Source organism: Adiantum capillus-veneris, chromosome 14 (genome assembly GCF_014529385.1).
Source record: "Adiantum capillus-veneris isolate H3 chromosome 14, ASM1452938v2, whole genome shotgun sequence".
Lineage (NCBI taxonomy): Eukaryota > Viridiplantae > Streptophyta > Polypodiopsida > Polypodiales > Pteridaceae > Adiantum > Adiantum capillus-veneris.
The window spans coordinates 126,605,971-126,625,308 of record NC_140944.1 but is presented as its reverse complement, the minus strand read 5'-3'; positions in this window follow the sequence as shown (position 1 = coordinate 126,625,308).

Sequence of the window (19,338 nt, the reverse complement as noted above, 5' to 3'; positions counted from 1 at the left end):
ACGGGAGCCTTGAGAGGTGTTTAGAGGTCGCCTCTCTTGTTGCCCGCCGTGGACCGCCTCACCATAAACAAGTTCATATGGTGTAAACTGTGCTGACACTCTATACGCAGTTCTATAAGCCCACAAACACTTTTCCATGTCCAAGTCCCACTCTTTAGGATGCTCTCTAGCATACTTTGATAGCATCTTTACAATTTGACCATTGCAGTTCTCAACCAACCCATTCAAGTGTGGGTAGTAAGGAGACGAATGCCTATGCTGAATTTTCAATTTCTCCATGAGAGCAGCCACAAGGATATACCTTTTGCCATTGTTGGTCCTCGGCATTGGACCTATAGCATCCACTCCCCATTTTGCAAATGCATCAAAAGACATTATAGCTTTTTGAGGCTCAGCCAAAAGCTTCCGATTTGCAAACACTTGGCATTCATGGCATGACTTGCACCAAAAATAAGCATCTCTCATCATAGAGGGCCAACGGTAACCTGCTCTTAAAACACGAAAGACAAGTTGATCCTTGCCTTGATGGCGTGTTTTTTCATGGCAGTGCTCCAAAATCAAGGCTATCTCTTCTTTGTACAACACTTTTCTCAAATGCTATCCTTGCCATAAAGCATGAGATCCTCACCTACCAATGTGTAGTTTCTTGCTTTTGCAACTATTCTCTTACACCGAACCTTTGACATGCCCTCTAGACATTGCCTTTTACCAAGAAATACTTCTACATCTTGCAATGATTCCCTTCCTGCATACAAGGCTTCCTTGACCTTTAAAGGAGCTACCAAGGCATCCAACTTGTCCCTAGCCAACTAATCAGCTTCTTTATTCTGCTCACGAGGAACATGCTTAAACTCTATCTTTTCAAAGTCATGCAAAAGCTTCTTGATGCCATAGAACCACTTATTCTTGTCTTTTTTAACATTCCGCAAACCAAGCAACCGATTCATGACTAGCAATGCATCCCCTTTTGCAATGACCCTCTTGTCCAAACTCAACACACTGCTTCAACCCAAGGAAAAGCGTGTGTGTGTGTGTGTGACCCTTGGAATCGTCATTTTGCATCACTAATTTTTGTGTAGGCTCAATTTGCTCTTCCATTGGCTGAACATGACGACTTATTGTATGGTAGAAGCAGTCAAATATGTAGGTGGAATTGCTGGTCCGCATGGACTGTCGAGGCTGTGTGAGCGCAGGAAATTTTCTAGCCATTTCTTCTAACCTTATCTTAAATGATAAAAAGAAGAAAATGGTATAACCTTTCTATCACCCAAGTGTGGTAGATTGGTTATGCCAATTCCCTCTTCAATAACAGGTAAATGACCTAAATCTAATCTAATATAACGTAAATAAACCTAAATTAATAGTCCTAAATCTAATTTAACATAACGTAAATCTAAATCTAACGTAAATAAACCTAAATCTAGTCAAACGTAAATCTAACTAAAAGGAAACCTAAATCTAATCTAATTTAACTTAAATAAACCTGAATCTAATTTAACGTAAGTCTACATCTAACCTAATCTTTAACGTCTTTTGGGATAGTTTCCTACGACGTTAAAACTCTCTTCTTCTTGTGTGTGTGTCTGTGTGTGTGTGTGTGTGCCAATAAAAAGAGAAAAATGGTATAACCTTTCTATCACCCAAGTGTGGTAGATTGATCTAGCCATTTCTTCTAACCTTATCTTAAATGATAAAAAGAAGAAAATGGTATAACCTTTCTATCACCCAAGTGTGGTAGATTGGTTATGCCAATTCCCTCTTCAATAGCAGATAAATAACATAAATCTAATCTAATATAACATAAATAAACCTAAATCTAATATAATATAACGTAAATCTAAATCTAACATAAATAAACCTAAATCTAATCAAACGTAAATCTAACTACAAATAAACCTAAATCTAATCTAATTTAACTTAAATAAACCTAAATCTAATTTAACGTAAGTCTACATCTAACCTAATCTTTAACGTCTTATAGTTTCCTACGATGTTAAAACTCTCTTCTGCTTGTGTGTGTGTGTGTGGGTATGTGTGTGCCAATAAAAAGAGAAAAATGGTATAACCTTTCTATCACCCAAGTGTGGTAGATTGGTTATGCCATTTTCCTCTTGAATACCAAGTCTTGAGTTCAACTCCTCGTCGGCTAGATTTTTAGGTCTCTTTAATTAGTTTCCTACGACGTTACATTAAACTCTCTTCTTCTCGGGTGTGTGTGCACGCCAATAAAAAAAGGAGAAAAATGGTATAAGTTTTCTATCACCGAAGTGTGATAGATTGGTTATGCCATTTCCCTTATGAATAACGTGTCTTGAGTTCAACTCCTGTCGACTAGATCTTTAAGGTCTCTTGGGATAGTTTCCTACGATGTTCAGACTCTCTTCTTCTTCTTCTTTTCTCTCTCTCTCTCTCTCTCTCTCTCTCTCTCTCTCTCTCTCTCTCTCTTTTCCTCTCTCAATGTGTGTGTGCATTCTTTGATAATGCATGTGTGTGTGCGTTTTTGGTTTATGCATTCTCTCTCTCTCTCTCTCTCTCTCTCTCTCTCTCTCTCTCTTTTCCTCTCTCAACGTGTGTGTGCTTTCTTTGTTTATGCATGTGTGTGTGTGTTTTTTGTTTATGCTTATGCTCTCTCTCTCTCTCTCTCTCTCTCTCTCTCTCTCTCTCTCTCGTTCTATCTCTCTCTCTCTCTCTCAAAAACACAATGTGTGTGTGTGTGTGTGTGTGTGTGTGTGTGTGTGTGTGTGTGTGTGTGTGAGGGAGAGAGAAAGAGAGGAAGGGACTATGAGAGTGAGGAGAGGGAAGGAGCATACCTGGCTCTCCTTCCTCTCCTCGTGTGTGTGTGTGAGAGAGAGAGAGAGAGGGAGAGAGAAAGAGGGGAAGGGAACATGAGAGTGAGGAGAGGAAAGGAGCATACTTGGATCTCGTGTGTGTGTGTGTGTGTGTGTGTGTGTGTGTGTGTGTGTGTGTGTATGTGTGTGAGAGAGAGGGAGAGAGAAAGAGGGGAAGGGAACATGAGAGTGAGGAGAGAGAAGGAGCATACTTGGATCTCCTTCCTCTCCTCGTGTGTGTGTGTGTGTGGAGAAGAAAGAGAGAGAGAGGGAGAGCGTTACCTTGCTTCCTTAAGCGCGCTCGAAAACTCATATCTGAGATCTGAGTTTTCGGATGCTCTCGGTTATTTTTTTTAGCCCTGGCGGCGTCGCTATATGTGTCGCTATGTTACAAGTAACATAGCGACGCTCATAGAGACACCATGCTTTTTCATTTTTGAGCGTCACACTACGAGCCGCGCTACTATTAAGCACGTCTTGTAGTGAGCCACGGTAACATGGTTTATGTCTCTTCATGTGTTTGTGTCTATATTTTGACTTCAGAGTGTTCACAGGACAACAACAATGTGGATTTGCAAAGGGGAAAGTGCGATCAATGGGTTTTTGGATGGGAAACTAAGGTGGTCAACCACCAGGGAGATAGAATCAAGTGCTATGTAGTTGCTGACAATGTGGTGTTCAGATACCATATTGCGAAGCAAAGCTTGTCGATGGTCTTTCCCTATAGAAGATGGAAGCTGATGATGGGAGAATGGGAGGCACTAGACTCTGAGGTTGCTGCTAGAGAATCAGTTGACCTGCAAATATGTCTCCAGGATGATGCAGTGCACCACATCACAGTGAACAATGACTGACATCTCAGTCATCTTCACAAGTATCTTAATCTCAAATATACCTTGCCCAATCAATATCTCTTTGTAATCAATGAAAAGATTGTTCGCTCTAGAAAAGAGAAGAGCTTTCTGTGTGAGAACGTTCCATTTTTGTGATGTATTTTTGTAAAAGCTTGCAACTGACAGGGGTTTTGTCCACATTGATATATATGGTGTTTTGAATCTTGTTTCTACGCATACTTGTTTATTCTCAACTTGTTCAAGTTTCTGATTGAAACGTGCAATTTATTTGATGTGGAGCACAAATGTTTTCAATATCGGTGTCTTTCAATGCTTTGTCGTGTGATTTTGTATAAAATTAAAGTTTTAAGTTACTTTGACATTAACGGTTATAGAATATTGAAGAAATATTTTGCAAGGGATGTGGTTCCAGATGCAAATAGTCTCTTGGTTGAGCATAAATGCTCTACCTAGAAGGTGGGCAATGATGATAGACCGCTTTTGGCGTGTACAAAGTAGCGTTTATATGCATGGTCATATGTACAAAAATATGTAAATACATGCATTTGGGAGCTTTGCAAAGTGGTTTCAAGTTCGAAAAAAGGTGCAACGTGTGCACATTGTAAATATGTGTGCTTGCGTGTCGGTAGTAGGACACATGTACATGCCCGTATAGAGTATCGGGGCCTTGGATATGGTTCTAGGTGGCTTATTTTGGCTCTATATAATGTGTTTGAGCTTTCTAGAATGTAAATAATGCAAGTGACAAGTGTGGGTACTCTCATCCTGCTCGAGAAGTTTGACACATGCGGTAACTGTCTATTTGCGACGCCTGATGTACGGTGTCAAAAATGGAATGTGGGGATGTGGAAATGTGCTTTCGGTATCCAGGATCAAGCGTGCAAAATTTGGTGAATTTTGGAGTCCGTTTGGGGTTTTTCTTGCGAAAAATGCCCGCCAGGGGTCAAAACTAGCCAAAACTGGGCCAAAAAAGGTCAAAAAATGGTCAAAAAAGGTGTGAAATGGCTTCAAATTTCCACATCACTCACGGTGCCATGATGGCCCAGGCTGAGGGAGGACTTTTAAAGAGCAATATCAACACTTTCACCCCTCTGTGTGTGGGAGGAAGCAGGGTTCGTACAGGTGGTCTAGTGCAGTCCCGTTGCGTTCGCGTCCTGTTTTCGAGTGTGTGGAGGAGTGAATGAGATATTTCTCTCTTCAATTTTGCACTTGGGAGAGTCTATGGGAGTTCTGAGGTTTCCATGGATGTGTGTGTGCAAGGAATTGAGGGAAGAAGGTGTGGCTTTTTGCAAGACTATGTGACCCTGAATCGGTGCCATTAGGGTTGGCGCTACTCCAAAGAGTCCAACAGAGTGAAGTTTGATGAACCTTTTGAAATGGTTTGAGAGTGGCCTTTTGTGTCTGGAGTTTTTGGTTTTTTGATGGTTTTTCTTGTATATTTTGGTCACCATCAAGCGTGATTTCAAGTGTTGATCACCTCGACTCACCTTGTAGTGTCTGCGGGCAAGCAAGGGCTTGTAGGTCGAGGGGTTTGCAGTTTGAATTGAGCTTGTGGGTAGAGTTTTTAGGGATCTTTTGAGTGTTAGTGAGTGAGGTGAGGAATTCAAGTAAATTCCTTGTGTTGTGTAGAGTTGTTTGGGTGTGTGAGTGTGCGCACGACATCTTTTGCTCCATCATCCTTTGGCGATCCCGCTGGGGAGCGGAGATTTGCCAGTTGTGCACCCAGGTGAAGCGGTTTTGTTGTGAAGTTCGAGCTTGATTGAAGAAAAGTGGTGGTTTGGTTGAGGTGCAAGACTTCAAACTTTGTGGAATTACTCACGCAAGGGAGAAGGGACTTCAAAGGGATGGCGTATAGTCGGCCAGTGTTTACAAGGAAGGAGATGTGAAGGACTGGATTGCGGATTTCGAATGGCATAAGCTTGGTATGCACATTGTGAATGATGAAGCAAAGATTCATGTATTTCCTCTTGCGCTCAAAGGAGAAGCTCGCGAGTGGTTTGAAGGTTTAGAGGAAGACAAAAAGAAAACATGGGAGCAGGTGAAGCTGGCAATTTTTGACAGGTTTGGGAAGAAACTAACCGCAACAGAAGTGATGCCAAAATTGAGAGGTTTGAAGCAAGATGTTCATGCTAACTTTAAAGAGTTTTTGCAACACTTCAAAGGACTTTGGGTTCAATTAGAGACGGCATCCCAAGTACCTCCAGGGGATTTCTTTAAAGTGCGTCAGTTTATGGATTGTCTCCATCCAAGTGTAAGGGAGAAGGTCGATCAAGAGGAGCCTGCTCCATTGTTAACCGACAATGGAGACCCTTAACTGGCAGACAATGGAGTCAATACTGGGCGAATAGGAGGCTTGGTGATTGCCCAATGCTCCCTATCTCTTGGTGTTGACCTTGGTGGTAAAGCCACTACAAGCGACAGTAAAGACCTTGGGGCATGATAACTGATAACGGAGACCCTTGTGGTGATGTGATTACAGATCATACAGTGAATTCAACACCGGGCAAATAGGAGGCTTGGTAATTGCCCAATACTCCCCATCGCTTGGTACTGACCTTCGCAAATGGGTGTCGATCGAGGTAACATCCACGGAAACCAAAGACCAAAATGAACCTATGTTAACCGACAATGGAGACCCTTAACAAGAAGACAATGGAGTCAATACTGGGCGAATATGAGGCTTGGTGATTGCCCAACGTTCCCTATCTCTTGGTGTTGACCTTGGTGGTAAAGCCATTACAAGAGACAGTAAAGACCTTGGGGCATGATAAATGACAACGGAGACCCTTGTGGTGATGTGATTACAGATCATATGGTGAAGTCAACACCTGCCGAATAGGAGGCTTGGTGACTGCCCAACACTCCCCATCGCTTGGTACTGACCTTGGCAAATGGGTGTCGCTTGAGGTAACATCCACGAATATCATTTTGTTTTGAGTCAGGACCCGGGATTGTTGGTCCAATAAGTGTGTACGTGATCATCAATGAGAGGCGCACCCCATATTTTATTTGATACTATTTTTACTTGATCGCTAGTGTGGACGCCCATGTGTGAATGGACCAAACTCTTATAAAGGGTCCATTTGACCTAAAAATCATCATTCTCTGAGGTGTAAGCTAAGAAGTGCTCTTGATCGTGTGTGTGTGTGTGTGTGTGTGTATGCTACACACACACACACACACACACACACACACACACAGATGACACATAGTGCACAAGCAAGTTCCTAGCCTTCGAGATGTACAGAAAAGCATACATTTTTGGCGCCTCTACCATGGACAATCTTGCATTAAGCTCGACGAACACTCAGTAATACCTCTGGAAGGTTTTCTTACATCTGTTTTTTGTTTTTTGCTGAGTTCTGTGAGAACTGTTAAGTGACTATGAAGGGTAGATTAGCAGGTTTTTGTCAAATTTTGTTAGTAACTGTAAGTTCTATTAGTGTCGCATTGTACTGATTTCTGTTAGTTTTGCAAGATCTGTATTGTGCAGGTGTTAGTAGAGCTGTTAGTGAGTGTAGATAGTTAGGAGTAGAGTAGACAATGAGCAGCAGAGTTGATTGTGTGTGAGTATGCATTCTGTGTCAAACAATCAATTAGTTGTTAATTAGCTGCAAGGAGGTCAGACAGAGCCCCTAGGAACTAATGTGTGTGCATGGGAGCGCGACGTCCATGCGGCCATATTATCCTCAAAAAAGTGTTTTTAAAAAAATGCTCGGGATATTTGGGACTAATAAGAAATTCAAAAATTAAATTTAAGAAAATATTATTCTAAAAGGAAGGGATCAGGATCTTTCCCGAAGCCCAAGCCCAATCCCAAGCCCAAGTCCAAGCCCAGGCCCAGGCCCAAGCCTCAACCCTCAGTCCTATGATATACTACTCACACTACCTTAGGCATGTGGGACAAATTCCTCAAGTCCTCCACCATCCCCTTCACACTAACCCTTTGGACTTACTAATTCTAGCCCTCTTCCCACCTAGGATAAGACTAGTTTTAGGATTGCAAGGACTATACGTATCCGAATCCAGGGCTATAAAGCACGGCACGTGCCCCTACAAGACGCTCATTTTGAGCTATCACATGCCATATTCGGTGGCTTGGTTAAAAAGAGGCCAAAAATACCAAAAAAATGGGTTGTAAACACCTAAAAACTAGGTAAGCGACCTTTACAGGCACTCACCAACACTTCTAGAGTGTTGAGGTCAAATGCACCTACGCTCTGGTCGTGTGCTAGAGGAAGAACACATTGAGAGTGTCTCTGTTTACGCGGACACTCATTATTTGAGAGTGTTTCCGTATATACGTCATATACAGGTGTATTTTACTTGACCCCATATTATACGATCATTTTATACGGCGACACATCATCAAAAACGGGTAATGTATTTTTTCCCAGATTTTCGATTGAAAGATACTTCGATCGAAACATCTTTTGATCGAAAAATGTTTTGTACAAATTTTCTTTCGATCAAAAGATGTATTGTTTGGAAAAAAAACTATATATACTGACAGCACGCCTATTGAGACTAGTGTTACTCTCAAAAGGTATTCCTTGTCAACAGAAGACAAAAAAAATTAATTTTGTGATAATATAAAAATAAAAATTCAAAATGCTCTAAAATTTTCTACAAAATCAAATTTTATGTTTTGCTTAGAGAACTTTATAATTATTTAATTTAAAATCAAATTATATAAGCTTTGTATGTTGTGTAGAGCTCAAACTCTCACTCATACAAGGTTTTTGTTTTTTAAGAATCACTTGCTACGTGCTCAATCTACTGACACGTGGAAGTGAATTAGAATATAGTTTAGAGATTACCGTTGTGTGTAGAGTGTACTCTCACATGAGGTTATCTGTCAGCAAAATATAATAGAATAGAGGTCAATTTTATTTAGGTAAGTTTGAGTTTGACGTGCAAATACTTTCTCACCTCAAAGTGAACATAGATAGAAATTTTGTTTTCCTGTGTAGAGCCATCACACTATGATCTCACTGGAATCAAAATTTAGAAATCTCATGTCCAAATACATTGATATTATATTATCTTTATTTGGATTTCTAGGTCTATCATGCTGTGTGATCGTACTCTGTACCAAATGCAGATAGATAAGCTTTCAAAGATCTACCGTGGAGTGTGAGAACTTCAGCAACAGCAAATCCTAGATCAACTACAGCTAATAAAGCATCATCTAAGGGCCAAACACTGTATGAAGCAATAGATAAGCAAAAGTTTCTTGAGTTGCACTTAAATGGATGCAGGATTTTTTGGTGTGTGGTATACCATTCAATGATATGCGCAACCCCATATTTCAAGATGCTTTAATGAGCGCGGGCAAAAAGGGGTTTGTGCTTCTTGATTATAATAAGATGCACACATAGTATTTAGATAAAGTGAAAGATAGTACTAAAACCATCCTAAGGTATGGAAATGTTGCAAGAGTAGGCAAACTTCACTTACGACAATGCTCAATGCTTTGCACTTAAGTAGCTCCGTACAACCATTCTTTGAGTACTCTATGTGAACAAATCAAACAATGGATTTTCCCAGGTGTCCCTGGTAGTGCCACAATAAACTATCTCTACCAATGGACATGTTTTAAGAACCTCCAATTCGCACAAAAAATTTGTCAATGTGTATGCATTACCTAGCTTTCAAGGAAGGAGAATCTTTGTCAACTTTTAGAACAAGGATTTATTCAGCCAAGAAAATCAATTTGGAGACAAAGATGGAGCTATTTGACTCTAGGTAGCCTTTAGGAACAATTGTCCTTTGAAAACCTTTGAGGATCTCACCGTACTCATGAGAGCTTACAAAGCTTGAGGAGGTTATATAGCACTTAGGCAGACTTGAGAGGGTGTTGAGAACAAATGAGTTGAGTTGTCGGGTTTGTGCTTGGGACAACTGGCCACACAGTGGGAATGACCAGTAGGCAGATCTCAAAGGGGTATGAACCGCTTTTGATGAAGGCTATCGGGTTTGTGAAACCAGGGCACTGGGTCATAAGAACAAGGGTCTTGTAAGAGCTCGTGAGAGTGTGCCATTGCGGACCCAAAAAAAAAAAATCCAATATGTCCTACATTGAGATAGCATCTTGTCGGACCGTAGGCAAAAACCTTTGTGCAAGAAACATTGCTTGCGGCCGCAATCCACTCTGAGAATAGAATTGGATTTGATTGTTGCTCTTTGCCATTAGAGAATTTCAGAGGTCTTTTGGAGGGCCTTTTAGAAGAGAGAGGAAAAAGAGCTCCTCCAATGAAAGAAGAGCTTATGTTACATAGAAAAATAGACTGATATTAAGAAAAATATAAACAAGGTGTCAGTGGTCCTTGAAAACGGACGCCTTTTCATTCAATGTGAATGTCTTTTTCATGAGGTAGACGACGCTCATTTAATATGGTTTTCATCATCATTGAAATTTTAAAAAATCACAAAACTATCAATTGGTGTTGAAATATGAAGCTTTTGACACTGCCAATGCGTTCAAAACGTCAAAAAAATTGAAAAATGCCTATCTACTTGCCTCAATCTGACACCCAGAGAGGGAGAAATCACCGAAAAACCCTTAAAAAGGGGATTTTGGATCATGGCGCGCGAGGGACGATCTGGAGAATTCTAGATGACCCTCTGCGCGCCGTAATCCACTTTTTTTATTTTTTGCCTGATGACGCACGGAGGGCCATTTGGAATTTTTCAGATGGCCCCCCCGCACACCATGAGGCAAAATCTCCTTTTTAGGGGTCTTTTAACAATTTCTCCCTCTATAGCTGTCAGATTGAGGCAAGTAGATAAAAGTTTTTTAAGTCTTTGGTCATTTTGGACGCATTGACGGTATCAAAAACTTTAAATTCTAACACCAACTAATAACTTTGTGATTTGTTTGATTTCAATGATGACGAAAGCTATATTGAATGAGCGTCATGTACTTCATGAAAATGACACGCATTGAATGAAAAAGTGATCGTTTTCAAGGATTTTTAAAAAGTTAGGTTCACTTTTCAAAGTGTTCAGTTGTCCTTTTACGTACGCAACAAGTGCAAGTATATTTGAAGAACATTTTCTAGACAGAGAAATAGAATTTCTCAGAAGGCCCTCCAAATGACCACAAGTTAGTGCTACTATTAATTAACGTATTGACCACAAGTTAACCTAATTTTGCAGAATACTCTGGAAAATTATACATTGGAATATTTACAAAGGTACTGTGCTTCAATGATTCAACATCTACTATCTCTTTCAACCCCAAGAATTTTAGATGCAGAAGACAGTTTTGTCGACGACCATATTATAGCTTTAACAATGACCGGTGAAGAGGAAGTCAGGCCAGTTTCCAACACCCTAGACCGAATTCCTCAAACTCACCCCAATATATTAGAGGAAAAGACACCGGTAAGCTTTGCAGTTGGAGCGGCTGAATCTGAAGTTGGGGTTGAGCAATGTGAAGTAGACCAAGCCCCTGAAAATGCAAATGTAAACTGCTCCTCAGAGATGAAGAATGCCACAAAGGTTCTAGGCCAAGCAGAGGAGGATAAGGGAGTGTCAGAGGAGGAGGCCAATATTGCAAATCAAGGCCAGGAATAGACAACAGAACGGGTTAACCATTTGGCCATGGAAACACAAGACCAGGCACAAAGAAATTTTTGAGTTTTTTTATTCCAAGGTTTAGGGTTGCTATTTGGTCTTCAATGCAGGCCCATAACTTGACTCCCCTTGTTTCCATAGTTTGTAATTTGGCTAAAATTCAGAGATCGGCTTTTTATTTTGTGTATAGTCAAAGAAATTGTAATACCATTGCGGAACATTTCCACCCAACTAAAGCTAATGTACCACTTTTCTACAAGCCCTTCGAGCATATCAATGTACCTTATGATGATTTCAACACTTTGTTGATTGATGACACGCAACTTAAGGGTTTACTTAATCCATCTGGCACTACTATATCCCCACCTTCATTTGAAGGGCATCTTCACGATCTTTACCTGGAGAACATTTTGGTCCCATACTTGCAAGCAATGTACTTAAGCCCATTGAGCACATTGAAATTTGTACTTATAAATGTACTTAGTAATTCATTGACTATACCTTAAATTGATACTGTCTATATGTCTATGTGTTTTGAATACTCAAAGAGAGAGAGAGAGAGAGAGAGAGAGAGAGAGAGAGAGAGACTTGAGCAAACACTTGATATTAAGATTAAACTAGTCAAAAATGTTACATTTCATTGAAGCCTTCAGGGCTATTTACATGGGCACAATTTGAATACGGCCAGAAAGATCTCCATAGAAAAAATGCTTCTCCCTTCGTTGCATTACTCTTCATCCGTCCAGCAAGAAAGAAAAGTTTATGGAGTCAATGTCGGCAGTCTCCTCCACTATGTCATGTTGAAGTTGCAAAATATTGCATTGCTACCTTATTGTAATTAATGTCATAAGATTTAGGTCTTTCTCCACCACTTCCACGTCTATGACAGCATTGTTTGCCAAACTTGCTGCCCCTTGATCCATAGATACATAGCAACCTACAACAATGTGAGAACACTTGTATCAAAAGGAGATTATTAATGTCTGTGTCGCAAGCATATACTTGACAATGAAAGTGTCAAGAGAAATCTCGCAACATATGCCATCTGCTTCTTTCACATACCACCCTCGATCAAGAAGCTTATCACACAAGAGGTAATCAAATGATTTGCAGAGCAGCATTGTTTTAGAAACATGTACTTTGCAGGTATGAAATAACTCAACAAAGAGACCAATAGCACAAAAATTTGCAAGTTTCACCAATCTAGTGGGTACAAAGTTTCGAAGAGACCTCTGAACATCCCTACAGAGCCTGCTCCTCAATGCCTCACTCATTGTTGTGTCGGGAACGGGCGAATCCACAGAGTTCCAGTTGGTTGGTAGTGGAACCTTCACCAACACTCCTCTCTGATTCCTTTGATTGAGTTGGTAGAAATGGTCATAGAAGAAAATACCCTCGTCCTCCAGGCTTTTGCTAGTTCTGCCAGCATATTGCAAGACTCCAATATGAGCATGGGTCACAGAGATGAGACCTATAATGCACTCCAGTGGCTCCCATTCCTCATATGACAAAGGATAAACATCTGTGAATGTAATAAAATAGAAGTAAATAAAAACATCTGTATAACCTAATTATATACATGTGATAAGAGAAGAAAAAAACAGATTCACATTTGAAATTAAGATAATATTTATAGAGGAGTTCTAAATAATTAACTTACAGTTGCACCGTGGATTATGCACCATGGAGACATCACCGCCATTAGCAATCACATCAGAGTGAGTGAAAACATGTTGAACAAAGACTTCTTTCACAGTCTTCTTATCGACCTCGACTTTGAAATCCAAAACTCTTGCTTTCCATGCAAAACAAAATATGTTTATTGCTTTTGAGCTTTTTCTCCTTCTTGGCTGCATAAGAACCCGAGAACCTTTGCTCATCCTCTGCTCTTGCCACCTATTATCTGTAGTGAGAGAGTTTGAGATTGAGATAGTTCTTATGCTACTACATGGTCTTCTTGGCACACTAATGGTGAGGGTGGTTGGGGATAGTCTAGAGCAACCTCTAGAACTTCTTAGACGAAGCCATAGGTAAAATGGAGGGAGAATGAGGTTTGAAGGCCTTTCATAAAGGTAGTGGATATCTTTTAATGAAGGGAGAGAGCTAGCTATCAATCAGTAGTCAGGTGTCATGAACTTGACGGCTACTAGCAGTTGGCCCTACTTTGTGACACCAAGAAGTTACCTTACAAAAATGGGACAAAACTCAATATTTTAAAATGTTTTCTTTCATTTGTGTTGTTTTCCATTATTTCTACATTACGTAAGGTTTGGGGCTCATTGGCTGCGCTTTCTTTTCTCTCTCTTCAATAAGGCTTTCCAAATGACCTCCAAAATTTCCTAATGCATCGAGGAGTTGGAAGAGTTATGAAAAGGCATTCCTGTTATCGCTCTCTCACTTGCAAAGGGGGGGGAGAGAGGCCATTGTGAGGGGAATCCTTATGTGGACTATGCACGACTACTATCCTGGACTTGTGGAGATTTTTGGTAACCCCCTTTCCTCTATCTCTCTTTCCCTCTTTCCCTCTCTCCCTTTAGTTCACTCATCTCTCTAACCATATGATATGTATGCAGGGTTGTCCACATCGGGGTACAATGCATGTCCCACTGGTTGCTATCATTGGTGACAGAGAGGCCCGATTCCTTGTGCAAGGTAATCTATCCAAACAACCATCATTTCTTACCCCAAGGATATAACAAGCACAAGGTCAAAGATGATGAAGGCAATGCATCCACAAACGACAATTCCGTTTCTCTCTTTATTGATTTAGGAGCCATGGGCTTAGAATTGGATGATGCTTCATGTAGAGATCTTTTGGAAGATGATTCATAAACATTTTACAGTTATGAAGTTTTTTGGTCATGTAATCCATTCATCTCTCTCTCTCCCCTCTTCCTCTCTTTAGATTTGATAATATGCTCAATTATGTTAATCAATTGATAATGATTATTTTAGTTGTAACCAACTGTAATCTTATATCCCCTGCCTCCTTCTCCCCCCTCTTTCTCTCTCACTCTCTCTCTCTCTCTCTCTCTCTCTCTCTCTCTCTCTCTCTCTTCTTTTTTAGATTTGAAAATTATATACAATATTCTTTAATTTTTATTGAGAGGAGGGAAACACCAAAATTTGAAGAGGGGGGGAGAGGGGGAGGGATTAAGCCAGAATTTGAAAGTTTAGGCGCTAAATTTGGTTGTCGGATATAACAACGGTAATAAACTTGGTAATATACGTGGTAATAATAGAAAAAATAGTCACGGTAATATTTTAAACACAAAAAAACCCCCCCGTCCTCCTCTCTCTTGTTACTCTACTAGAATTTACACCTGCTCTCTATAAAACGCGTTAAAACAGCGCGGTAAACACTTGGAGATTTTCATAGTGGTAGCCTCCACTCCCAAGATATGACACTCCTGTAGACTCCAAATGTGCTGTGGCTGCATCTCTCTGCTGCTAAAATCTCTCAAGATTGTCTTGTGTCTCTCATGCAATCCCCGCCCACTCCTTTGCGTCCAACCATGCCGGCTTGGGACTGCCAGCATTGTACCTGTCTCTCACCTCTAACTGACATTGTGGCCTTCGCCACGCTCAAAATCTAGGGGTTCGAGACTGGATCGTACCCCTCTTCTAGCATGTACTCTCTGTAAATGACCTCGACTATGTAATTATTTCTTTCAAGATCGAGGTTATCACAAACCTCCATCACAGAGTGACCAAACTGAATTATACAGAGCTACTAAATCCTCTATTGCATGGCCTTTCCAACCCTAGTTGCCACAACAGTCCCATCCCTGCTCTTGTACACCTTTCTAGGATCATGCTCGTGTGATCCCCAAGGTGTACGTGGTGTGCCAATCGGTGAACTATCTACTGAAGAGAGTGGTGGACGCTCTCTCGGTGGTGTGGATGCATCGGTAGAACCGCTACCACAACAATAATCTCCTCCAAAATCATGCCTACCTCGTTTTGAAGATGAACCACCCGTCTGTGTAGGGGGCACACACCTAGGCGTAAGGGGCACACTAGAGTGAGGTGTGGGGCCGCTCGGTGTAGGGACCACACTAGTCCCGGGCGTAGGGTCGGCCGTAGTAGGTCTAGAGGGACCTGCTGCCCAAAGGTGTTGTGCCATCACGATCCGCACTTGTGTGAACTGAGATAGAAACGAGCCCATCTGCTTGGGCGACATGCCGATCGGAGTGACAAGAAAATTAAAACTAGGAGAGTATGGCTCATCATCATCAGCCATGGCTAATCATACACAAATAACACCCACAAAATATGTTAGTTTATAGAAGAAACACTTAATCAATACAAATAACAAATAAACGAAACTACAATACAAATGAATGAATCTCAAGTGTATTGTAAACTAATAAAAAGAGTTTTACAAAAGAGTTCCTAGCTAAAATCATTAGTTAATCTCTCATCTTTTATGAGATCTGATGCACCAAAGATGTTTATTTCAATCTATACTTCTGCATCTTCGTTATTGAACTCTACTTCTTCATCGCTCTCCGCATCAGCTTTTGTATTTGACACCTCATCTCTAGGTTCAACCAATTGCTCAGTGGTGACATCCACCTCAAAATCTAAACTTAAAGTTTGCGTTGGTATTGCGCTTTGTTTATGAATCACCTCTTCGACCTCAACGTCCAATCCTTCTTATACTTGCTTGCTCCGTGGAGCAAATTGAACGACATAGAGTGAGTCGGGTTTAGACAGATCATTCTTATCATTTTCTATTCATAGTGGATCGTGTGTGAACACAACTTGTTCACAATGTTGCGGAAGTACGAATGTATCCCGCGCATCTATCCACATCCGCCTAGAGTTCATGTGAATCAATCCGCTCTTGTCTTGACGCACAGTTGCATTAGGGCCATTGGTAATAACTTTGAAACACTTGACATCAAATATAAACATATCAAACTTTCTAAAGCTAATCTTCAAGATGTTTTGGATGTAGCCAAAGTTTTCAAGTTGGGTAGTCTCTGTGTTCTCATCCCTTGCACTACTCCTACTTTTTTGGACGAAGCTTGCCGTAACACCACTGTCAAAAGTGACCCTTTGTTCATCGATCCGTTGCACTCTAAAGTGTTTCCCATGCAACCATAATGCTCCATATTTGTGATACTGCAGCCACAACATTTAAAAAGACTAAAAGTTATTAAAGCAATGTGCTCTTGTGGAGCTCGAAAAGAAATTTGTGAAAATATACATGCGAATCGCAACCCCTTGACATCTCCTCTTCCTCTTCAATAATCAACACTCCATTCCTCTTTGCCTTTGAGATCGTCGCATCTAACCATTGCCCAGTTGGAAAGTCAGGCAATTTTTGAAGATGATCTAGAAAAGGAAGGTTTCTAGTGGCACGTTTGCGCTTGAATTGCAGACGATCTGTCAAGCGTTGTTGCTTTTCCCCTTCATATCTCTCTAGCCACTTTTGCATGATGTCTAAGTTGAGAAGGGAAAATCTCATAACCTTTTCTTACATTGTGATGTTCACCTTCCTAACAATGCCTTGTCCCTGCGGCTTGTCCCCTGTAGTTTCTCGAAGTCCGTTTGCATTTTTTGAACTAAATGAGTCATCTTCGAAATCCGTTTGTGTTTTTTCTACTGTGTGCCGCTAGCTCTAACCTAACTTATAATCTAACCTAACCTATAACCTAAACCTAACCTAACCTAATGTAACCTAACCTATAACTTAACCTAACTGAAGTCCGTTTGCATTTTTAGAAGTACACGAGTTATCTTCGAAGTTCGTTTGCATTTATTCTACTATTCATTTGCCGCTAGCGCTAACCTAACCTATAATCTCACCTAACATGTAACCTGTAACCTAACCTAACCTATAACCTAAACCTAACCTATAGGCTAATCTAACCAAATTCCGTTTGTATTTTTTGAAATACACGAGTCATCTTCGAAGTCCGTTTGCGTCTTTTCTACTATTTGACGTCGTTAGCTCTAACTAGCGTATAATCTAGCATAACCTATAACCTAAACCTAACCTATAACCTAAACTTAACCTATAATTAACCTAACCTAATCGAAGTCCATTTACGTTTTTAGAAGTACACAAGTACGTCATCTTCGTTTGGCGGCTAATAGATGGACGTTGTACAGTTAGAACTTATGGTATGGTGTGTAAATTTGCTTAGGTTAGGCTACTCAAACTGGATTAAGGTAGCAATTAGCCATTTGAATCCTCTTAGGGCTTACCACCTAGGGTTAGCGTCTTAGGACTAGTGTTGGTTTAGCCGCTAATAGATGGCCGTATTTTGGAGTGTTAGGGTGCACTATGTAAAGTTGCCTAGGTCTAGCCACTCCAAATTGGATTAGTGTAGCGTTTTTCTATTTCAATCTGCTTAGAGCTAGCCGTTTAGGGTTCTATGGATTCTGGTTTGGCCGCTAATAGATGGCGCACCATGTTCGGATGGTTAGGGAACACTATGTAAAGCCGCTAAGGTAAAGCGCTCTAAAACATATTAGGGTGTCATTAGGCCATTTAGTCTGATTAGGGATAACTGGTAAGGGTTATCTATTAATACATTACTATATTTGGAGTGTTAGGGTAGTCTATGTAAATCTGCTTAGGTTTGGCAACTTTTGATTTGGTCACTCCAAATCCAATTAGTATAGCGCTTGGCTGTTTCAGTCTGCTAATAGGGTTAGAGGGTTATGGTTTAGATGCTGGTAGATGGTCGTATTTGGACGTTTCACCGATAAGTGTTTACATTAACATAAAAGTACATAAGTTCTAATTGTCCAAACACAACGTCCATCTATAACCTAAACATGAGTTAACTTAACATATAACCTAACCTAACTTTTTACGTTCAACCTATAACCTAACATATAACCTAACTTGTTGTCTAAACCTAACCTATAATCTAGCTAACCTATCGTATAACCTATAACCTAACTTATACCTTAATTTAACCTTTAATTTAAATATAACCTATAAGCTAACCTAACATAATTAACTTCCTATTGACTAACCTAACCTAACCTAACCTGTCGTAACTTAACATATAACCTAACTTATAGCTTTACATATAACCTATATATATACCATAATTTAACATATAACCTAAACTAAACCTAACCTAAACCTAAAACTTAAACCTCATAAATCGCATAATTTCAAAAACGACATAATTCAAAATGAATTTTTTTTTAAAACAAGATTTTGTCATAAACAAAACGAATTTTTTTCATAATTCATAACGAAATTTCACAACACAAACCATAATTTCTTTTAAAGCATGAAATTTTATTTTATCAATATATTAATTAATTTAAATAAATTTAATATGCATTAAAGTTCAAGCACTCACATGCGGCCTATTTGAGCAAGAAAAGGTGTTCTAAACGCCCTTGAACCTGCAAAAATGCACACACACATACACCATGTTAAACCTCCAAAAATGCACACGCACACACACACACACACACACCATGTTAAACCATAAACCCTAAACCAACAAGTAAACTTGAAAACAATCTTACCTTAGTGCTATGGAGTAGTCCACGAGAAAGATTAGCACCTCCGACAACTTGTTTCTCACCAGATCTGTAAGAGGTGAGGAGGAAGAGAACAAGAGAAAAGGCGCAAGAAGAAGAGAAATGCACAGGGAAAGCCTATGGGTTCATTTTTTTGCAGGGTCCGACGGTATAGACAACGAAAAATGTATCAAAACAGGCGTCAAAAAATGCATCAGAACAGGCATTGGAAATTTAAAAATGATTTTTTAAAAAAATTGCATTTCCCTCCATACTTACCTACATATATACCGACGCCTGCCATTGACGCCGGTAATTTGACGTCGGAATGTAAGTGACCTCTTGTAGTGTTTTTCTCATCCTCACTCTTTGGAGACTAAATTAGTAGTCTCATTGTCTAGTATTATTATATATGTAATGTTCTATCTTATGGGCACTATACACCTCACACATGCACATTCACACTCTAACCTTCTTGGCCATTTTTTATTTATGTATATTCACTTCACACGTGTAATATAGCTCTTCTTAGTTATATTTTACATGTTTGTATATAGGGGCTCATGTTTTTT